Source organism: Stegodyphus dumicola, chromosome 10 (assembly GCF_044657685.1).
Source record: "Stegodyphus dumicola isolate Sdum_Otavi_A_Nest chromosome 10, ASM4465768v1".
Classification (NCBI taxonomy): Eukaryota; Metazoa; Arthropoda; class Arachnida; order Araneae; family Eresidae; genus Stegodyphus; species Stegodyphus dumicola.
The window spans coordinates 40,663,071-40,685,017 of record NC_140777.1 but is presented as its reverse complement, the minus strand read 5'-3'; the positions used below and the strand labels follow the sequence as shown (position 1 = coordinate 40,685,017).

Here is a 21,947-nt window from a genome sequence, read left to right as displayed (position 1 = left end):
ACAGTTAAAAGGTTAACTAATCCTTTTAGGGAACCATTAAAAAACCTGAAACCTTTCAGATTTTTTTTCTTTTTGTTGACAGCATTATAATATCACTAGAATAACTCCAGATGTTGTTATTATTATTCGTTTCTACAGCGTAATTTAATCCGAAAGAAAAATCGACCAGTTTGAAATTATCTTTTATAAATCTATTATATTGAGGCTGATATTCAACTATTTTCCTAGATATAATAGTACAGTAAAACTCTCGAACAAAGTACCATTTCTATTTTCACATATTCCACTGGGATTCCTCCTTGCTCGACATTGATTTGGGTTATTATTAGAAAAGGAGAATGTATTCACATACATTTCATTTTGAAACGAAGTACCTTTTGTTATTAAATACCCAAAAACATGAAGAAATCTTATTTTTTCGATAGCAAGATTAAATTACTGAAAATAATCTATTTTTAAGAATTTTTCGTTGAGGAGTTAGAAAAAAAATCTCAATTTCTTTTTCATGAAACGTTTATCGGCGTTGAGCGAAAACGAATTTGAATGCTGAATGCTGAATTTCCTCTGATAAAATCTTCAGAGAATTTAGGAAAGTCTCGCTTATTTTTAAATCTCGTATTATGTATTTCCTTATCAATACACTAAAAATAGCAAACTTGATACTGGGTGTATAACACTATACACGGCTAAGCTTTATACATATTATTTTTAAAAAGAATGCCTGGAATTTGAATGCAGCAAATAATGAATAAAAACATGAATAATATATAAATTCATACTCCGTTATTTGTCATCTTTACAATAAATTAATATTTAAGTTATCTATCTTTATACTGCATGCGGTATCATAAAATCATCGATAAACTTGTCTTAAAAAGATACGATATGTGCTTTGTTATCAATAATACAATCGGCACGACTGATCAGATTCATTATAAAGAGCTAAACTATCTTTAAAGTAACAATAAAAATTAATGCACATGAACTAAATATTTTATTTCTAAATCCTGGATTTAGAAATTCATCATTGTTACAGTCATCGTACAATAACTAAAAAAAAAAAAAAAAAAAAAAAAAAAAAAAAAAAAAAAGAGCAATGGAATTTTGAAAAACAGCCGAAATTTAGTAAGGTTCTTTAGAAATTCTGAAAAAACTTCATATGGAAGATTACGCTTTTATCTACTCGATGCTATAAACAGAAGAACAAAAAATCTGCTATGATAAATTTGAGAAAAATGCAAAACTAAATAAAACAGATCTTTATCGAATTTTGAAAAATTCTATGGACAAGTGTACTTTCATCATAGATACGTATGTGCGAAAAATATTACGAAACTCGGGTAGGTAAAAGGGATTGGAGGATAAGTTAATGTGATCCATTACTAACCCATCAACCAGCTTAGAACAAACAAAGAAACCGCATGCAATTAAACTGTTATAATAGCCCGATGTTTCCCGATTTTGCTCGTATCACTTATTGTACCTTTCCCAAAGAGTTCTGAATTGTTCTAGTTACATTAAATTTTACCATTTTGCAAGAATTCTGTAAACATTTTATGCTTTTCTGATCCGGCCCTTTCGAACGGAAAAATACCGGAGAAAGAATAAATATCTCATCTCTTTCAAGCGTTAATTCTGTTACTTGGGATGCTATATTAAAAAGCAGACTGAAACCGACACTTAAAAATTATTCCACTAATGATTTCGGACACATCTGAAGACCAGATTTTAATCTCTTAGAACTGCGATCACATGAAAGGTATAACTTTCTCAGTAACAAAGAAAATTATTTAAATTTTTTTACTTTTCTCCTTAATTTCTATAATTCTTTTTCCAAAACTACGCAATCTGAAATAATCGAATAATATTTTTGATAATGTCATTGTAGACACAAACAACCCACTGTAAAATACCAAAGTAAACAGACGTGGTTCTTCATCCATCTGTAACATTTTACTTTCAATTTGATTTGAGTTTTAAATTCGCTTTTTATTTGTAAGTATTCTTGTGATAATTTCATTTATCTTGTATTTACACTTTTAACTGCAATTTATTTTAACTTAGAGTTAAAATTATTCACCGGAAGCACAGTATCACATCAGCTATAAAGCAAAAGCATCAAGAATATTCTTTTTTCCCCGTTTTCTAATTTTTGCAGTTCAATGCGCAAAATTCTTGACCACAAAGGTCTTTTTTAGTTTGTTTTCCTTTCTTAAATTACATATATATATATATATATATATATATATATATATGTAAGAAAAATAAATATGTTAAAGATTAAATTAGCAGCGTAAATTAATTTTCCTTCTCTATTCTAAAAATAGCAACATCTATTTGCACTGCGTCATTTCGAGAAAACTCTATGTCATACAACTCTTACGTAATTCTGGTGATGTAAATGGAACTAAAACTCAAGCAGCCAATAATAAATTTACAGCAATATTAACTATCCAATCAAAACGCTTTGAAAACCAAAACTAACTCAGTCTGACTTCAGATTTCATCCTGAACATTACGAACTTGCTTTCTACACTTTGCCTTAGCTAGACTGTAGTCTGTCCGCTGCTGCTTTCTTGCTACAAAGTTATCAAAAATGTAAGCCTTTTGAAACAATCACATTTAATGGGCCGACTTGTGTACAGCCGCAACATGTTGCTGAAAATAAAACTGAAGATTTAATCTGCCTTCGCCTCCAATTTTTTAGTCATTATGGATCAACACTTCTACGCCATCAACATTTCCTGCTGGTTATTACTTCTGAGTTTGAAAATATTACACACACACACACACACACACACACACACACATATATATATATACGAGTATATATCTGCATATGCCTGCAAAAGAAGCCTTTAGTCGGATTGTCACAAACAATGATACCCGTCAGGGAATGTTCAAGGAAAAAAAAAAGAAACTGTGTGTGTTTACGGCATGGATAAATCAGTTTAATGCTTCGTCGCCAGTGCGAGTGGGCGAAAAATATGTGCACATCAAGGATTGCGAAGATAACTCAATAATAAACACATTCCTCCGCAAAGTGTCAAAAATTCGTGGCAAAATGATCTGCACTCGCAAAGCCATTCATCAATTAATGTATTCATCTCGAGGACTCGGCAATCGGAGATGCAGCGCCGACGGCCTTTCTCGTTAATCATACTTTCATTTAGGAATCCTTTCAATTCTTTGACAAATCCCCGCCGAGCAGACCAACATAAATCTTTTCCTTATTGGACAGAGCTCCGACGCAGAAGCGAGTCCCGAAGAGTATTTATGTCACACTGGATGGCTCTTGTTGAGGATGTCATGAACGAATATTAGCGACTATGACGCCTGCGCTTCGATGAGTGATGATCGAGGGGTGAAACCTTCTGATATTCGGATATGTTTTTGCACTCCTCTCGCGGGAGCAGTTAAGGAGATATTTTAAGACGATAAGGACACTGCCTTCGTCGAGGAAGGGTTTACAAAGTAATAACGCACGCTCTCAAGCTCTAATCAACGTCTTGCCTTTCGTTTTAAGAATTTTATATCAGAAAAAAGAAAAGCAGCTAGGATGATTTCCTGCTTGGAAAATTCCCGAAGCAGTGAGATGATTTAAGATAGGATTAAATCTTATCTTATTTCGCAAAAGATATATTATAAAAATGAAATACACAACCTTTAATCATAGAGCTACACTTTCGCAAAAGATAGCTGATGAATTGTTGTACCCCAGGTAAATAGTTAACAGAACATAAAATTGCATTTAGTGTTAGTAGTAACTAGGAATTTATTAGATGTAAATATGCGAGACTAAGGTAGAAGCCTTCATGTAGAAGTCTTAAAAAATTCGTTACACAGGGTAAATCTAGGAGATAACCACGCACCTAACTCGTTCCGCCTATAGAAACCAGACATGGGCCAAGAGCATCGCCAAATTGTTTTAAACACTCAATTGCTGGTAGGGCACAATTAATTAATTGAAAATACTTTACGCAATCATAATACAAGGCAATTCAAATGCAGTGAATCCTCTCTCTAAGATGACTCTGAGATTTTGCTTATAGAGAGGGGACTATATAACCCTCTACAAAGAAAAAAAAATACCTCTACTACCACAACTGCTGGAAGCCCACTTAATTCATTCTAGTAAACCCTACCTCGGTGGCGATACCGAATTACTCCAACGAATTTTGTCCTCTCCCCACGTATACAACCAAATCAATTATCTTAGAAATAAATGCAACTAATGCAAAATATTGAAGAATAGAAATACACTGGATTGGAGGAGCAACTCAAACAATGAATGGTTTACCGCTAAGCTCCGGTATGATAAATTACATCTTACTAAGGAAAGGTATAATTAACATAACCGAACTGATTGATAGTAAGTGGTTTTTTTATAATGATTGAATAATAGAAAAACTATATATAATAGAAAAACTAGAAATGCAAATTACTAATTTGTTTAACACATAAAATATTTAATTTGATAACAAAATTATGACACTTTATCTCATTTTAATTCATGTCTGATAATCTAGTAGGATTAATAAGTGGTCGTTTTAGAAAATATTATAACTCTCAGTTTCGACTGTTATTTACATTCTCAGAAATATTGACCACATTCGCAAGTGGTGGCTAGGAAAGCATCATTGTAAGAATTCTGCATTATGTGACACCGCTGATTTGAATTTTCAACTCTAATGTCAAATTTATGCGGTCTAAAATAACTTTGTATTATGTATCATGTGCACTAGCATTCAGTAGCACTAGTGCTAGCAACTGGTCAAGAGATATCTATGTTCACTTAGCGAATTAAATTCAGCATAAATAATTAATTACAATACAAAAAATAAAACAATAATAAAAAACTGAGAGCTTTCGGGTTTTATATTACGCCCAAAGGGGCGCTTTTTTTAAAAATTTACACGTACACACACATTTCCAGAGCATCTGGGCTAATATTTCTTTTGGATAAAAATATTTAAAAACAGCATATCTTATCGCTGGAGATAAAAATGCTTTCCCCCCCGTATAGTTTTGCCAATGTTAGCTTTGAAATCTCTAAGTTTTTTTAATCAAAAATTCGTTAAAGTTTTACAAAATATGAAATAGATAATAAAACAAATTGCAAATTCGGGCTTCCGGGTGTCCGTATTAGGTGGATGACTACGTTATTCAAAATTTGACGGCTTTAAGTACCGTCGTTTTTTCTCAATGCGAGAAACATACATACATTCTTGAAGATTCTCCATTATTTAATTTCTTTAAACATAATACAGGGCGATAATATTTGCTGGTCAACAATTTGAAAAGTTGTAGAGACATTAGGTATTTTTTGGAAGCAGGCAAGACGAAACATGAGTAACCGCCTTCGCCGGGAATCCAAACACGGGCCTTTGGAATACCAGCCAAGCGTGCAGAACCACTACACCACGAAGGCACGCTAGGAAGGCGGGAGAAATACCTTATAAAGTGAAACGGATTTTTATAGCGAACAGACGCAAAATGCCGTTTCGAGACTGATAGCCCTTCTGGTCTAACGTCCCTTTGGGCTAGAGAGAACTCCACATTTAACAGATATGCAAGCTCATAGAAAAAATTAGCCAATGAAAACGTTTTTCGCGTGGTTACAAAAGATAGCGAGAATCGAGAATTTCGATAATAAAACTGAAAAACTAACTAATGATGGTTTTTAATAAATAATCACAGTAGCAATGCAAATATCAATAAACAAGAATAAAATATTTTCAGAGAGGAAAAAAAGGAAGCTATACGAATCCTCATTGAAAAAAAAGTGTCAACGGCATAGAGTTATTTCTATACTTAGTAGAGTACCTGACAAAAAACAGCTATCCGAGCATGAATATTATTCTTATTTTTTAAGTGATTTATCTTGCTATATGCGCAAAATATCATTTTACATAATTGAGAGCTTTATTTTCATGCTTTCAAATCTCAAATCAGAGAAATATAAAATTCTCGAAATTTATGAAAGTTTTTTTTTATAAAGAGATCAAACAGAGTAGCAATGCTTTTCAATTAATAAAATATAGCTATTTTCTAAGCAGAAAATTTTCAAATTAATGTTTACACTCTGCGAAATGATTACAAAATATACGAAATTTATCAAAAATTAATAATTTTTAAATCACATTTTTTTAAACTTGTTACGTTGATAGAATTTGAAACTACTCATATTCTTCACAATAACATATATTTCCAAAATTAATGAAATTTATTAAAATTTATACTTAAGGAACCGCAGCACATCTATTCAGTGTAATACAATACTTTGCAGAATATTGGTAATTCCTCACAAATTAATGTGAAAAATGTTAAGACTTTAGCTAAAAAACTGACGTAGCACGAAAACAGAGCTCTTTTTTATTGTTATTAGGGTTTCTGATTTTATTTTACTTCACTTAGATACAGCCTATAACAGGAAGTTTCATTACATGTAAAATAAATTCTTGAGAGTAGTAATTTATTTCTTATGGAAGTTATTCATTTTTTATAATGTCACGCTCAAGATTTTACAAATATCTAACTACATACGATGAACTATTAGAGAAATTGTTTAAGAAGTTTTAGAAAGAATTTGATAAAGGATTAAAAAGTTGTAAATCTTACGGAACAAAACTTTTTCGTAACAGCTTGTAATCTGAAATGAGAAGTATCGTCTGCTATCTTGAAATTTATTTTTCTCTCAAAATGTCGCAAATAAACAAACTGCGTTTTTCGATGGAAAATATTCGTATTCAGCAAATCAAAAACGCTGTGAAAAAGCACTGTATTCAAAATTTTAAGAGGAAAATAAGCAATACGATTAGCTAAAAAGCGAAAGATTACATAGAAAGAAGATTCCAAACGAATGTTTGAAAATGGTGTACATAAGTTTCTAATACAATGTTTTAGAAACATATGTTTTTGACGTTTCTAAAATGAAGCATCTGATAATAACAAACGATACGCTGACAGAGAAATCAATTGTAAATACGCCTGTAATCAATCAAATACATTTATAGCAACAATAAATAAATAAAAAAGATTTTATATTACGCCCAACGTTTTGTGTTACTTTTATTTATTAAATATCATGTTTTCGCACCTAAACCATAAAATTCAGTTCAACAGGAGTATCACAAAATATTTAAAAAAGCATATTTTTAGAGTTTCCGATATACAGTCTTGCGCGCTAGAGATAAAAATTATTTTTTTTTTTTACGTACAGTGTTGCCATTGCTCACTTTGAAATCGTTGAGTTTGTTAATAAAAAATTAGTTAAAGTTTTACGAAATATGAAACAGATAGTAAAACAAATTCCAAATTCAAATTTGGGCTTCCGGATCCCCATATTCGCGTGGAGGACTACGAGATTCATAATTCGATGTCTCTAGTTACCGTTGCTTTTTCACAATGCAAGAAACATACATACATTCATGAAGATTCCTTGTTATTCAATTTCTTTAAATATAATGCAGGGCTGCATTGTTGGTGGCAACAATTTGAAAAGTGAAACTCCGTTTTATAGTGTACGACGCAAAATGCCCAAACGAAATTAATATCTCTTCTGGGTAAATTGTCTCTTTGGGCTAATAATAAAAAAATCAACAAACGAAAGTTTACAGATTAGAAAAGCTAAAAAACGCAATGTTCACTGATTTTTACTGAGGCGTGTAGCTAAATGCCGAAATTCTTGGACAGTCAAGCATGAACACAATTTATCAAGAGCTATCTGGAAATAACTAGATCCATTGATGAAACATAAGCTTTCTTAGATGACTGTCTCAAGAAAAGATCCATTTATTGTCGAAAAGGAGGAGAACAACATTTACAGACCTGGCTCCAACAATGCAATGTTTCTGTGAGGAGTTTATGATTGTTGAATTTCATTAATTTCAGAAGGAATTTCATTAATTTATCCCGATTATTTTCAAAGAGTACATCTCCACCCAAGACAAAAACACGAATTCATACTTTCAAAGCTACCATTGCTTTCCTTGAAAAACTGAAGGCTGCTGCATTTATTACATATACATCGTTTCAACAAATTCTTGCAAAGGCCTTTGAAATTTCACCTATGGAGTATGTGCTTTTCACCTTCTGAAAAGAGTGTTTTTAAGTGCAAATCTACCACGATTGATAAACTTATTTATAACTTATTTAAACTTATTTACTGCAAGTAATACAATTTTACGAAAACGAATACTATGGTGAAAGCGCGATGGAGCTTTGAGTCTAAGAAAAGCTACCAGATCGAACGTAGAAATAAGAAGTATTTACATTTTCAATATTAATTAAACAGCTCTGAAATTTTTCAAAGAATGTGTTAACATCCTCTGTACATATAGCGTATCAAGAAGATGACTCTACGAGTTTTAAGGGGGTTACAGGAATAATACTACTTCAGAATAGGTGCTTGCCAAACAATACGCTGACATCGATCGTGCCTATAGGATTGTGCACGAAATTGCGATCAAAGTATCACGCAAAGTCATCGATGGAAAGCTTACAATCGTGCTCGGCAGATAATTGTGCACTCGCGCAAAATATATTCTAGTGATTGCCTTTTTTTTCCTTTCCAGCCGCGGGGAAAAAAATGAGAAAGAATTTCCTCCAGAATTTATTTTCTATTTGAGAGAAATGGAGAATTCTTGCGCCGCAGAATGACAATCTCGAATCTCGAATGAATAGGTGCTCTAGAAATCCCTTTGGAGGCAGAAAAATCTTAAGGTTGCTCAACTTCTTTTCATCAATCCAAATGTCCGACAGGGTTAAAAAAATCGTTTTTCGTAAAAGAGCGTCCTTCGAAAAAGCCCTTTAATGAGCGCGCCAAAAGACGGCAATCGACGAGGGGCATCCGAACCAAAAAACAAAATTAAAAATTCGGCAATTCCAAACGGTCCAGCGCTGCGGCACTCAACGGTTGGGAAAATCCTCATGATTATGAAATTCCATCCCTCTCCATCTTTCCCGCAGGGACTCGACTACGTCATAAATCAAGAGACCGTGGGTCTCGAGGGCTGGACTCTTTACTCATCTCTTCGCGGTTTATGAATGGGGCACAGGGAAAGGGAAGTAGAGGAAAGGGTTGGGTGTAAATAAAAACGGCATCCGAAGTCCTGAAGGGCTATGCAAATAAGGTTCGCAGACCAAAGCAGTGCCGGTAATTATAGTGATTTTTCGAGGGGGGTAGAAGGCAGTCGGTTAGGGACGATGAGGTTTTTGAGTATTGCCAAGATGAGATTCGAGTTTGAAATCCAAATTGTAGGCTTTCAGGAAATCGAAAACTTATTTTTAAAAACGAAACTCTTCATTCTGATTAAAAAGGAAAGAAAGAAAAAGAAAAGAACTTGTTATCTTTATACCCAACAGCAGAAAGAAATTTTTTCCCGGGAAGATTACTTCTGAAGGCAAGAAAAATGATTCCAAAATGTAAATACATTTTGCAGAAAACAAAAAGGAAGCAAAAACTAAATAAACACATGAAGAATCAAAATAAAGCTTGGATTCGAAGAATATTACTTCAGAAAGTGAATGAATATCGATAGAAGAATAGAGCGAATTGTCGAAAAGAAACGTATTTATCAACTTGCTTACTACTCTATTTTATGCATCATTAAAGCTTATTTATGTAAAATGTTTTAATAAGATATAGAAGATATATTTAAAATTAGTGTAACGTGAAAAAAGTATGTGCAATAAGGAATATTAAATTTCATTTTCGAGCAATGAAAAATTGTCACAAATAATTCGTTTCGTACATAAAACGGTTTCATTTATAAAAGCACCATAACTAACTAACCTTATGTTAATGAACCTTCCCCTGAGCTTAAAATATAATGCAATATTACTAGTTTTTTAAGTAATGTAACTTTTCTATAGTAAATAATATCGGAGGCTGATGTTACCCAATTATGATCTAGTATTAAAGTATCTTCTTATGAAATGAATGTCATTTGTTTTAATAAAATAGTATTGTTTTCTTTTTCAGTTCATCGCATAATACACGGTCAGGGAAAAGTGGACGGGGCACCATAACTTCGCCTATGGATTTATGGGTTTGTCTCCGTCACACTATTGTTCTAGTATAACACCAATCAAAGGGCATACAGCGCCCCGCCTCAGGAACCAGCCCAACTACAGATCCACTACACTGCGTGCAGCTAGGGATCCACTACACTGGGTGTGCAGCTTCTTCTTACTAGGCTGCCGCTCCATGTTGTCGGTTTGCGTCATGCATTCTGCGTTTCGTTATGCACAGTTTTAATTATTTCATTTTGAAATACCAACTGGTACTTCAAAATGAAGCACCAGGTCACACAGCTGACAGAAATCGTGCGTATTCGGGAAGAAAAAATTGCTTAATCTCATAAACGCTGAAGGCTCAATCAGACAAAGTGCTCCAGCTATCTGTCTAAGCTCGATCCCAATTTTGACCGAGGGAATTCTAGAAAGAAAATATGAAACAGGAAAATAAAATAAAACGGTTGATCATGATTACGAGAAGCAGAAATAAAATTATAAAATATTCCCAGAAATATGAGACAGAATCCAGGCTTTAATTCTTTAAAAATTGATTTTAGATATGGACCTTAAGCTATAAATTTCGGAAAATAAAGCACAGTTTTAGAGACCAGTTTCAAAATTAGAGGAAGAGCAATTTTGAAAATGCCAAATTGCCTTTTTCCGTATTGTCTGTCCTTTTACTTCTAAATATCCAGTGTGATTAAATTGATCCAGGCTCGTCCTTTAAAAGTCTGTCGATTAAAAGTCCAGGCTCGCAGCTAGCATTTTTTATAGCTAGCTACAAAGTTGATGGATAAATAGTTATTTTGCTCAGTATGGTTTCATTAGTAGCCACAACCAGCAACCTCTGGTTTGTAGTTCGTTCATAAGTTTTAGCGAACATTTAAGGCTCTTTTTCGGTAATTTGTAATTTTAATTTGAAATGTGTTCTAAAACAAGAAATTCGTGTTTGATGTTTACACGAGTTTTGCATGCAGAACAGAATGTTTTGTATTTAAAGCGTTAATATTAATCAATATTTTTTCGAAGGGGGAATTCTTGCTGAGAGAGGGAAGAAACAATAACGGGGAGAAAATAAAAAGTTAAATTTGGGGTTTTCAATTCCTTTCCTTCCTCAGTACTGAAACTGTTCTCATAAACTCTGTATTTTGATAATCTTTGAAATCGGAAGTGTATGACTAATTGTTAAAATTTTCTGTGTAAAAAATTCAAAACACCATTATATTCTGTTTGCAGAGTATAGAAGTTTGATACTGAAACTGAAACACCATCACCTGAATTGTAATTTTTCTGCAATATTATGCAAGGACACTTTTGGAGGGTAAAATTGCTGCACTTCTTCCTGGAAAAGAAAGGTACAAACATTTGAAGTATTTTTAATGATTCTTTTTATTTTGTAGCAGTGGCTGTTTCTCTTTACAGTGGTATAGGAGGAACATAGTTTCCAGCTATCTCTTCTAGCACACGAGAAACAAATCCAGTGGTGTTAAGGGATCGTGCAAGACATAAAAAGTATTCAAACTCACTTTCATACTTTTTAGAGCACTATGTAACCACTTTTGCAGGGTGAATTTATGCATTACTCACTTGATACACAACATCTCTTTTGAGATGCAATATTTGAATAAATAGGAGCATTTGGACCTTTTGTACACATCGATGATCCTTAGCAGTATTAAAAACTGTCATTTTCCCCTGAAAAGTCCACGATATTTCACAACCCGAACAATAATCTTTTTAAATGTAATGCTTCCCTATGGACATCAGACAATCTAGATCATACGCATCTGATGAAATTCTTGACACATAAATTCTATCAGAAGTAGGACAAACGGTTAAAGTGGACTATTCGCTGTGCATTGGGTTCTGTTCAAGTTCTGTGTTTCTGACACATTAAAAACCACCATTTATCAATGTGCTTTGTTTAAAGGGCTTTGCAGTAGTTGCCTTCCGTTCACATTATAAACCTATTAAGCTTCTAAAAGACAAAACTTTTTATAAAATGTTTGGGAGACTGCTGAGTTCTTCAATAGTTTGAGTAGTGGGATAAAACTCTTTTTATTATGCTAACCTACTTTTCAGGCAATTTCTTCTTAACTAGACAATAAATCCGACTGGACAAAGTTCTTTTGTTTACTGCATAATATTTAGATATGACCTTGAATACTGCATGCATGCAATTTGCAATCAACAATTTGCAATCTTTTGAATTTCGTTATATCTCCCGTTTATGTCTAGGAGTTTTCAATATTTGAAATGAAATCGCTGAAAATTCGAACTTCACACTCTATCTCTGCTAATGAAACTGAATATCATTGAGGATTCCCAACTAGAAGTGAATAAACTGGCTTGAAATTTGACATGTTATATTAGTCAATATTTTCCATTTCATTCTCCAGCCTCTGTGTAAGAAACGATTATTTTTAACCTTTAATACGGAGAACATTAAATATATTCCTTTAGAATTAATGAGTCGTTTTTTTACAAGATTTGTGCGTATGATAACTTTAAACGCTCCTCTTAGTTTCACAGTGGCATGCTAAATATTTTAGTTTACCAAGTATGTGCAACGTATTAAAACTATACATTTTATTAAATAAGAATAATAAAACTACACATTTTATTAAATAAGAATAATATAACACACTGTGCATTAAATGTACATTACAGTGATTGATAATTACTTAATATTTTTTAAATCAAAAATATTATTTATCTACGATTTGGATGACTGAATGAATTTTCACATTAAATTTTAACGTAAAAGTTCATAGAAGAATATCATAAAAACATATTTCTATTTAAACTCTCATCTGAATGGTGGATTGCAGTTTATCTAACATCAGTCACTACGTAGGGTTTAGTCACAAGCAATGTTGAATGTGTCTTAACTAGTACCAGTTCATCCATTCACGTGGTGTTGCAATTAGCAGAATCCGAAGAATCTAAGGCAAGGCTTCGTCGCAGATAAAACTTTAATTTATTGATTTATATATTATATTACTTTTATTTATATATTATATTACTTAACTAGTTAAAATCAGCAAGTTGAAGCAATGCCACCGTGCGTATACACCAGGCATGCCAAACTCAGTATCTCAGCACGGCCAAAGTAATCATTAGTGTAAAATAATGTAATCCGAAAGGAAATAAATAGCCATTTTCATACTAATGATGTGTTTAAAAATTGAGTAAATGCATAAAATCTCAGCTAATACTGTGGTTCTTGTTTTAAATAGGAGGAGCATAAAGATGGATATCTGTGGTTTCTTTCTCGAAACCTGGCATCTTTTCCTGCCACCAGCTTTCGAATATCTGCAGATATGCTGCTCGAACGATCAGTTTTCAGAACAGAGATCAGACGAATGTCTGTTAGGCTAGATCTGGTTGGGAACTTGTTCCCCTTTTTTAAAATAAAAAACTTCTTGATATTTATACGCACTATCGAACATAGAAATCATGTATGCAAATTGGCGGCTTTCTGATAATCGCGCTGGCAAACATTTCTTAAATTCGAGGATATCTACTTCACTGAGGATTTTGCTTTAGAGCTGATCGCACTGAATTCTGTAAGTTTCATCCTAAACAGGAAAAATATTTTTGTACAGAGACTTAAGACAGTACAGAGAAGGTATCCGAAACTGAATATATGCTTCGGTATTTGACGAAATTCCAATTTTTTATTAAAATAATTTAATTCTATTTTTAGCCCCAAACGATCTTTGAAACTGAATGTGTCTGACCAAACTAAGATATTTGAAAGCAACAGATACAGAATATTTGTTTCTAACTTTTGAGTCGGATTGATTTAAATAATGAAAATGTATTTATTTAATGATCTATCTAATTTAAAAAATTCACTATTTTCATAAAAAGACGTTATATATTTTTTATTATTTATTTCATATGTAGTAAAACTTTAGTGAAATTTTGATTAACAAACTCAACGATTTGAAAGCCAGCAATGGCAGCACTATTAGGAATAAAACATTTTTATTTCCAGCACATAAGACTGTCTACCGGTATTTCAAAAAATGTTATTTTTAAATATTTTGTGATTTTGCTGAATTTTATATCCCGTAAGTGCGAAGAAAGCAATATTTAATAAATAAAGTTAACACACATAATGCTAATAATAATAAGAAAAAAGAAAAAAAAATAGTAAACCATTTCGTAAAGAAAACTGACCATTGATATCATAGAACTGAGAAAAGACTGAACAAAATAGAATAATGTATGGCAACACTTAACATTCCATCGGGAATTTAAATCTGCTTTAAATGCTGTTATGCCGCTTTTAAAATTTTTGTGATTCTGCCCTTGAATTTATTTGGCATAAGTGCGAAGAAAGGAATGCTTTATAATTAAGCTAAAAAGACACCTCCCCCTAAAAGAAAGCTTAGCAGGAGTGAGTGCAATAGCAGATTGGTACGCTACGAAATCAGCGAGAGCGTAAGAGACCTTAACAAACCCTTTTAGGTGACAGTTAAAATCTAAAAACCTTTCAAACTTTTTCTTTGTTGTTTTCTAGGAGTGAATCGAAAGTCGTATAAAAATTAGTCGTAACCCGCAAGTTTGAGAGTTCTAGTGCATAAGTGTAGTGGAGACTACGTTGAGGATTTGCATTTATTTTCACAGGTGTGATGTTATAACACAGATTTAGTTTCCGTTTCACTTTTCGCAATATTATAAGTCACTGTATGTTGGAAACGAAGACACCTTTAACCAATCTGTTCTTTCTTATCTTCAACTGCTACATCCCCGCCACTGAGCACTGAGAATTCCAATTAAATTTCTTAAGCGAGCCGAAACTGCACGCAGATAAAGTAAACAATATAAATAAATCGAAAGATATTCATTACTTTTTAACTGATCCTCCGTCGCCTGCTAATGTTATTTTGGGCTCCCCCCCCCCCCGAAAAAAAAAAAAAAAAAAAAAAAAAAAAAGAAAATATGAAAGACATACGTATTCTGTTTTTCTTCCTACTAATAACAGGATAATCACTGGATTGAAAAATAGTGAAAAAAAAAATGATTCGCTATTCCCATCCACTCAAGAAGACAGTTCCCATGCACTGTGAAAAAAAGACAGAAGGAAAAAAAAAAAACGTTAATTATTTATGTGATGTGGTTGACAGCTTATTCAGATAAAAATCTCCGACACAGAGGGAAGGGGAGGAGAAAAATAATAATAATAACGGGAAAAAAATTCTCAACGATATCGGCCAACTACTAGATCACGAAAAGGGATTGAGTGTTTTTCCAAAGAAAGTGAGTATAATCTCTTCTTCAGCATTAAATATCGTTAATAGGAAAAATACGTTGGAATTAAACGATTATAAACTCTAAAAACAGAAGAAAGATTTTTCATAGAAATAAACGCCAAAAATAAATCTTATGCATTTTGAATTATGATTAACTTCTGTCCGTACGTACAGATGTCACGGGAAAAAAAATCATCCAGTTGGGTACGAGAACGGTCAAAAGATATTTCCTTTGAAATATGACACCCGAAATTTTTCTCGATCACAATACTTCCTATTTTTCACATTTGGTAGTAAAAATCAACTTTGTAAACATTACAAAAATTTTTTATTCATACCTTCACTTGATCTCTAAACTTAAAAAAGCTTTATACTCCTTTTAAAAAATATAAAATATTTGAGTCCCGTACCGCGCAAAATGACCGGGATATTTATTTTTCAAAGTTAAAAATCAAATTCAATACCTGGAGACAAACTGTAGAACATAATGCAACTAAAATAAAATTTTACTTGAAAAAAAGGGTTTCTGATGTTAATAGACTAAGCGACGAGTATTTCTATGCGCATTATTGAGAAAAGTGTTGATCATTGTAATTCATTTTCAAAAGGGAGATCTTGTTCACAGAGTCTTACAGAATTCGTGTTCAGAAAACACTAGCAGGCTACAGTATTGCCTTGTAACGAATTCGTAATATTATTTGCATTAATTAAAAAAGAAAAAATACTTATAGTTTAATAAAATTTTTTATGTTTACAAGAGCGTAATTCTAAAGTAATAAAATTTTACGAACATATTAATAATATATTTCTAACGTTTAAAAACTTATAAATTACATCTGTGAACATTTTTTTGGAGTACAATTTTTAACAAACTTATAGATAAGGACACTAGTAAATAAAAAGAGAATATCAATGGCATATATCTTTTAAGGGGCAAAATCAAACTCGAATTATGTTAATTTGTTTATTAACCGATCCCCCAAAGCAAGCTGGGAATGACGTCAAAGTTCCCCCAATTAGAAATTAAATATCATGGTTAATTTTTCGTGCCAGAGAACTTTTTCTCTTTGATTTTTTTATAAATGTTCCTTAAATATAAGTTTAGGAACTGGAGGAACGTATAAAATGACACATTTCGAAATTTTTACAAAATTGATTTCTTTAAATTTCACAAAGGCCAAAACATGAATACTGTCTCACTGAAAACATTTTTGTAACTGGAAATATTTGTCTATGAACAATGGCTGCGAAAACAAAGGCTGATTTTGACTTTCGTACGACACGTTACGCGTAATTAAAAGAGGCAAATATTCGTGTTTTGGCATTTTCAAATTAAAAAAAAAAATACTAACTCTTGCTAATACAATTTTTTTATCTTTTTAGATTTATCATTAAGCATCGCTTTCTTCGCACTCAGCCATATACAATTCAACAGTAAAATTACAAAAGCATTTGTATTTTCTTTCAATCTTTTCTCATTTCATCGTATCAATGATAAATTTTCTTAGTAAGATTGCTTACAAAACTTTCTTTATTGTCTTTTCATTATTTAAGTTATGTGTATTAAGTTTATTTATAAAATATCATGTTCTTTGGTATTACGCCACATAAAATTCAATTCAACTGCTAAATCAAATATTTCAAAAGAGCATTTCGTTAGAATTTCCGATATAGAGACTCGCGCTTTTTGGTATAGAAAGGTTTCATTAAGTACAGTGTTTTCACTATTCGCTTTCAAATTTTTTAATCAAAAAGCTGAATTAGTTATATTTGTTAAAAAAATCCATTAAAACTTTACAAAACATTAAATATAAAATTCAAGATCCTCGTTTCAGGTGTACATGTTCAGGTGGAGGAATTTCAAAATTTGATGGTTCGTCGTTTTCTCACAATGTGAGGAACATACAGACGTTCATGCAGATTCTTCATTATTTAATTTCTTTAAATGTAATACAAGTGCGATAATATTTGATGGTAAAAATTTACAAAAGTGATTAGCCGTTTATTATAAACAGATGCAAAATTCCTTTTCGGGACAATTAGTGTTGAAATGGGATTTTGCGTTGGTTCACTATAAACGACATGTCAAAATCTTGCCACCATATATTATCGCCCTGTATTATTTTTAAAGAAATTAAATAATGAAGAATCTGCATGGACATCTGTATATTTCTTGCATTGCGAAGAAACGATGGTACCTAGATCTTTCAAATTTTGAATAACCTAGTTCTTCACCCGAACATGTGCACCTGAAAGTCCGAATTTTGAATTTCGATTTTGTTTTATTATTTAAACCATATTTTTCAAAACTTTAACGAATTTTCGTTTAAAAAACTCAACCATTTGAAAGCGATCTTCGATATAAAACATTTTTATCCCCAGCGCGCGAGACTGTTGTCTTTCGGAAAACATATGATATTTATATTTCAGTTTTAATTTAAAAACTCGGATCTGTGAAGGCAATATGTTGCCGCGGTTAGAAATAAAATATTTTTATCTTCCACGCGCCAGTATGTTGCCTTTCAATACAGTCGAAGATACTTTCAAATTTAATCTGGATAGTTACTGAGTAATAAACTAAGCGATTTAAGAACAATACACACAGTTCTTCAGAATATTTTTTTTCTACTTTTTAATGTGATTGATTTAAATAAATATGCATTGAAATCATGAGATCTCTAATTATATATATTCAGTATTTTTATGAAAAAAACGCTGGCTTGATCAAAATCATTATATCCGTTTTCTGAGATAACTGCTCTAGGTTGCTGGCCGCGCGAGTGGCTAGTTTTCAATGAAATAGTATAGCAAATATAAAAATATGTTATGAGAAACTCTAACACGCTATCGGAAATTCTACACATATATTCTGTTTTTAAATATTTGTCATTTTTCTATTGAATTGAATTTTATGTGGCGTACTTTCGTGTTGGCATATTATTATGCAATTTTTCTGTTGAATCTGTTAGATTGAATTTTAGGTGCCGTAAGTGCGAAGAACGCGATGTTTAATAAATGAAATTAACATACAAAAATTTCATAATAAAAGGACAAAAAATTATTTTAAGCTATCTTACTAAGAAAACGTTGCTACAATGAACTGAAAAAAAGATTGAGGAAAAAATATGCAACACTGACACTAAATCTGGAATTCTAAACATATGTTGCTATGCTGGTTTTAAATATTTTCTGATTTTGTTGTTGACTGCATGTGGCGTATGTGCGAAGAAAGCGGTGCTTAATAATAATGCTAAAAAGGAAAAAAAAATCACGTTTAACAGGAGTGCGTGCTAGAGTGTTGCCTGTGAACTCAGCGAGAGCGGAAAAATCCTTAACAAACCCGTTTGGGCGACCGTTGAAATCTTAAACCTTTCAGATTTTTTTATTTTCTTTTCATTTCTTTTAATATGCATTTCTATTTACATCAATCATATTAAAAAGTATTAAAAATATCTTTAAGAACTTAAAATATCTTAGGCTTTACTGAAAGGCTGTAGCCTGGTGCTTTTCGGCAGCGGGTCACATTGCTTTCCAATAGCCGAGTTTTCTAATGAAAATTGAAGTACAAATATCTTATATTTTTCCTATGGGCAACAGTCTCGCGCACTGGAGATTAAAAATATTTTATTTTGAATATTGCCGCTGCTCCCTTTCATATTGATGAATTTGTTAGTTAAAAATTCATTAAATTTGTAAAAATATGAACTAAATAAAAAAAATCTGAAAGCTTTCAGATTTTATATTACGCCCAAAGGGGCATTTCTTTAACGTTTTGTGTGTTATCTTTACTTATTAAATATCATCTTCTTCGTTCTTAAACCATAAAATTCAATTCAACAGCAATATAAAAATATCTATAAGAGCATATCTTTAGAATTTCCGATACACAGTATCGCGCAATGGAGTCTAACTTTTCATATGCTCTCATGGTCCCTACACTTATATTTAGAAAAAGATTGTACTCGTTATGAGAAATAAAACAAGAAAATTTTTACTCTGGTACTGCAAAAATTGACGGCGATATTTAATTTGAAAATTTACCATTTTTGACGTCATTTTCAATTGGCATTGAGGGATCGACTAATAAATACGTTACAGTAATTTGAGGTTGATTTCCCTCCTCAAATACCATTCTGTGATATTTTTTTGTAATCAATTGTTGGGACCGAGAAAAGTATAAGAAATTAAATTTTGGTTAATTTTTTTACAATTGATTATTCTAAATTCAAAAATTTCCAAACATGAATATTTGCGTCATTTAAAACATTTTTATGTGTCTAGGTTAGTAAAATTAAAGGCCAGATAAGTATTTCTATGGACACGGCGTATATTAGCAACGATCATATACAGTGTCTCAAAAAAGTGATGGGACACTTGTGCTTTACAAAAATAAACTGTAATAAAATAAATTAAAAAAACATGTAAAAAATTTTTGTATGTGTGTTTCATACTTAAATTTAGTATCAATTATTACATAACATACATTTTTTCAAAATATTAAAATATTAATTTAATAAAAATACAATTGTTTAGAACGGAGCAAAAAAATGGCTCACATAAGTGATGGCACACTACGTACTGTGCAACAAAAATCGTCTAAAGTAAGCAATAAAATTATCTTTTGGGGTAATTATTTTTACTCAAAAGCAATTGGCAATAACATAAAATCGTATGCAGTATTTCTCTCCAGTTTGTTTTGGAATTTTTGTGTTTTTTAGCTCTGTGCAGCTATGAATGCTAAACGAAAAGAAACTTTGCTGATTCGAAAATTAGTTATTAATTTGCATATTGAACGTGGAAAATCTATTAGAGAAACAGCTGAAACAGTTAACTTGAGTCCTTCAACAGTTTTCAATATCATTAAACGATATAAAAAGAATCATATGATCCAGGATAAAAGAAGACCTGGCCGACCATAAAAACTATCCAATGGAATAAAGCGAATTATCGTTCGAAATATTAAAAAAAATCCAAGAATGAGTGCTCCTAAAATTGCTGCTGATTTACAAGCATTATATGAAGTAATTGTTAATCCTGAGACTATTAGAAAAGTAATTCGATCTGCTGGATATCACGGTAGAGCAGCCAGGAAAAAATTCTTCGTAAGTGAAAAGAATAGAAAACGCAGACTGGCTTTCGCAAAATCCAACATAAATAAGAATTCTGATTACTGGAATGAAGTTATATTTGCTGATGAGAGTAAATTTAATATATTTGGTTCTGACGGTAGAATCTTGGTGTGGAGAAAACCCAGGGAAAAACAGAACTTGGTGCCAACAGTAAAACATGGTGGAGGAGGAGTTATGGTATGGGGGTGTATGTCGTCCGCTGGAGTTGGTAATCTTGTTTTTATTGACAGTATAATGGATCAGTACAAGTATATTGACATTTTAAATCAAAATTTGAAATCTTCAGCACGAAAATTGAACCTTCATAACAATTTTAAATTCTACCAGGACAATGACCCTAAGCACACTGCTTTGAACGTTAGACTCTGGCTGCTGTATAACTGTCCTGAAATAATAAAAACACCACCACAATCTCCAGACTTAAATCCCATAGAGAATATTTGGCAAGAATTGGAATCAAGAATTCGCAAACACACCATTTCTTCAAAACAACAATTAAAATCGGTGCTTCAAGAAGAATGGGGTAAAATCACTCCAGAAATCACAAAAAAATTAGAGAATCCATCCCAAGAAGATTAAATCATGTTTTAAAAGGAAAAGGAAATCCAACAAAATATTAAAACCTTTTAAAAATTAAAATTTTTGGATAAATATTTGATGGAAAAGTAAGTGTCCCATCACTTCTTATGTGTGTCATTTTTTTGCTCCGTTCTAAACAATTGCATTTTTATTAAATTAATATTTTAATATTTTGAGAAAATGTATGTTACATAATAATTGTTACTAAATTTAAGTATGAAACACACCCACAAAAAATTTTTACTGTTTTTTAAATTTATTTTACTACAGTTTCCTTTTGTAAAGCACAAGTGTCCCATCACTTTTTTGAGACACTGTATAAGTCTAAAGAATATAATGAAACGTGTGAAAAATGAAGAAATATTTGTACTTTTGACATACACCTTAAAAATGTGAGATGTAATCAGTTATTTAATTTTAAATTTTAGATTCAGTATTTAGAAGAATTAAAATCTAACAAAATATTGGAAAGACGAATAATATCTATTATAAACATAATTTAATATTGTTACTTCAAGTAAAGAATAGGATTATACTATAATTTGTTCGCTAAGATTTTAGCAATCAGCTAGCCTGTACATTGGCTGCAAAATCTTATATACGCATATTAAATATCATAATACTGCTATAATAATGATTGGTATTTGCTTCAGTGAACGTATTATTTAAATGAAATAATTTTCATAAAACTAAGAACTAAGTAATTGAGAATATTTACTTAGGTTAATGATATCCTTTGCATTCAAAGAACTCAATTTTGAAAGCGATTTGGAAGCAGACGTAGAAGAAAAAAATCAAATAATGAAAGGTTTAAATTTATAAGAATCAATATTTCCTTTACACAGAAATAATTAGTTCGGTGGTAAAATCTTAACTATTCATACTCAGAATATTGAACAAACTAAAAAATACATTGAATGAAGAAGAAGGAAAAAAAAACAGTGAATGAGACTGG

The 21,947-nt window shown here is 31.7% G+C and overlaps 2 protein-coding genes across 2 annotated transcripts in view; one reads left to right on the top strand and one right to left on the bottom strand.

The window, feature by feature from the left end:
- LOC118189229 (uncharacterized) overlaps positions 1–21,947 on the bottom strand; it is a 691,965-nt gene that overhangs the window by 70,461 nt on the left and 599,557 nt on the right. The gene's annotated exons all lie outside the window — the stretch shown is intronic.
- LOC146994945 (uncharacterized) overlaps positions 1–21,947 on the top strand; it is a 132,703-nt gene that overhangs the window by 107,633 nt on the left and 3,123 nt on the right. The window contains exon 4 of the mRNA XM_085824876.1: positions 11,257–11,375. The gene's annotated coding sequence lies outside the window, so the exon portion shown is untranslated. The remainder of the gene's footprint in view (positions 1–11,256; positions 11,376–21,947) is intronic.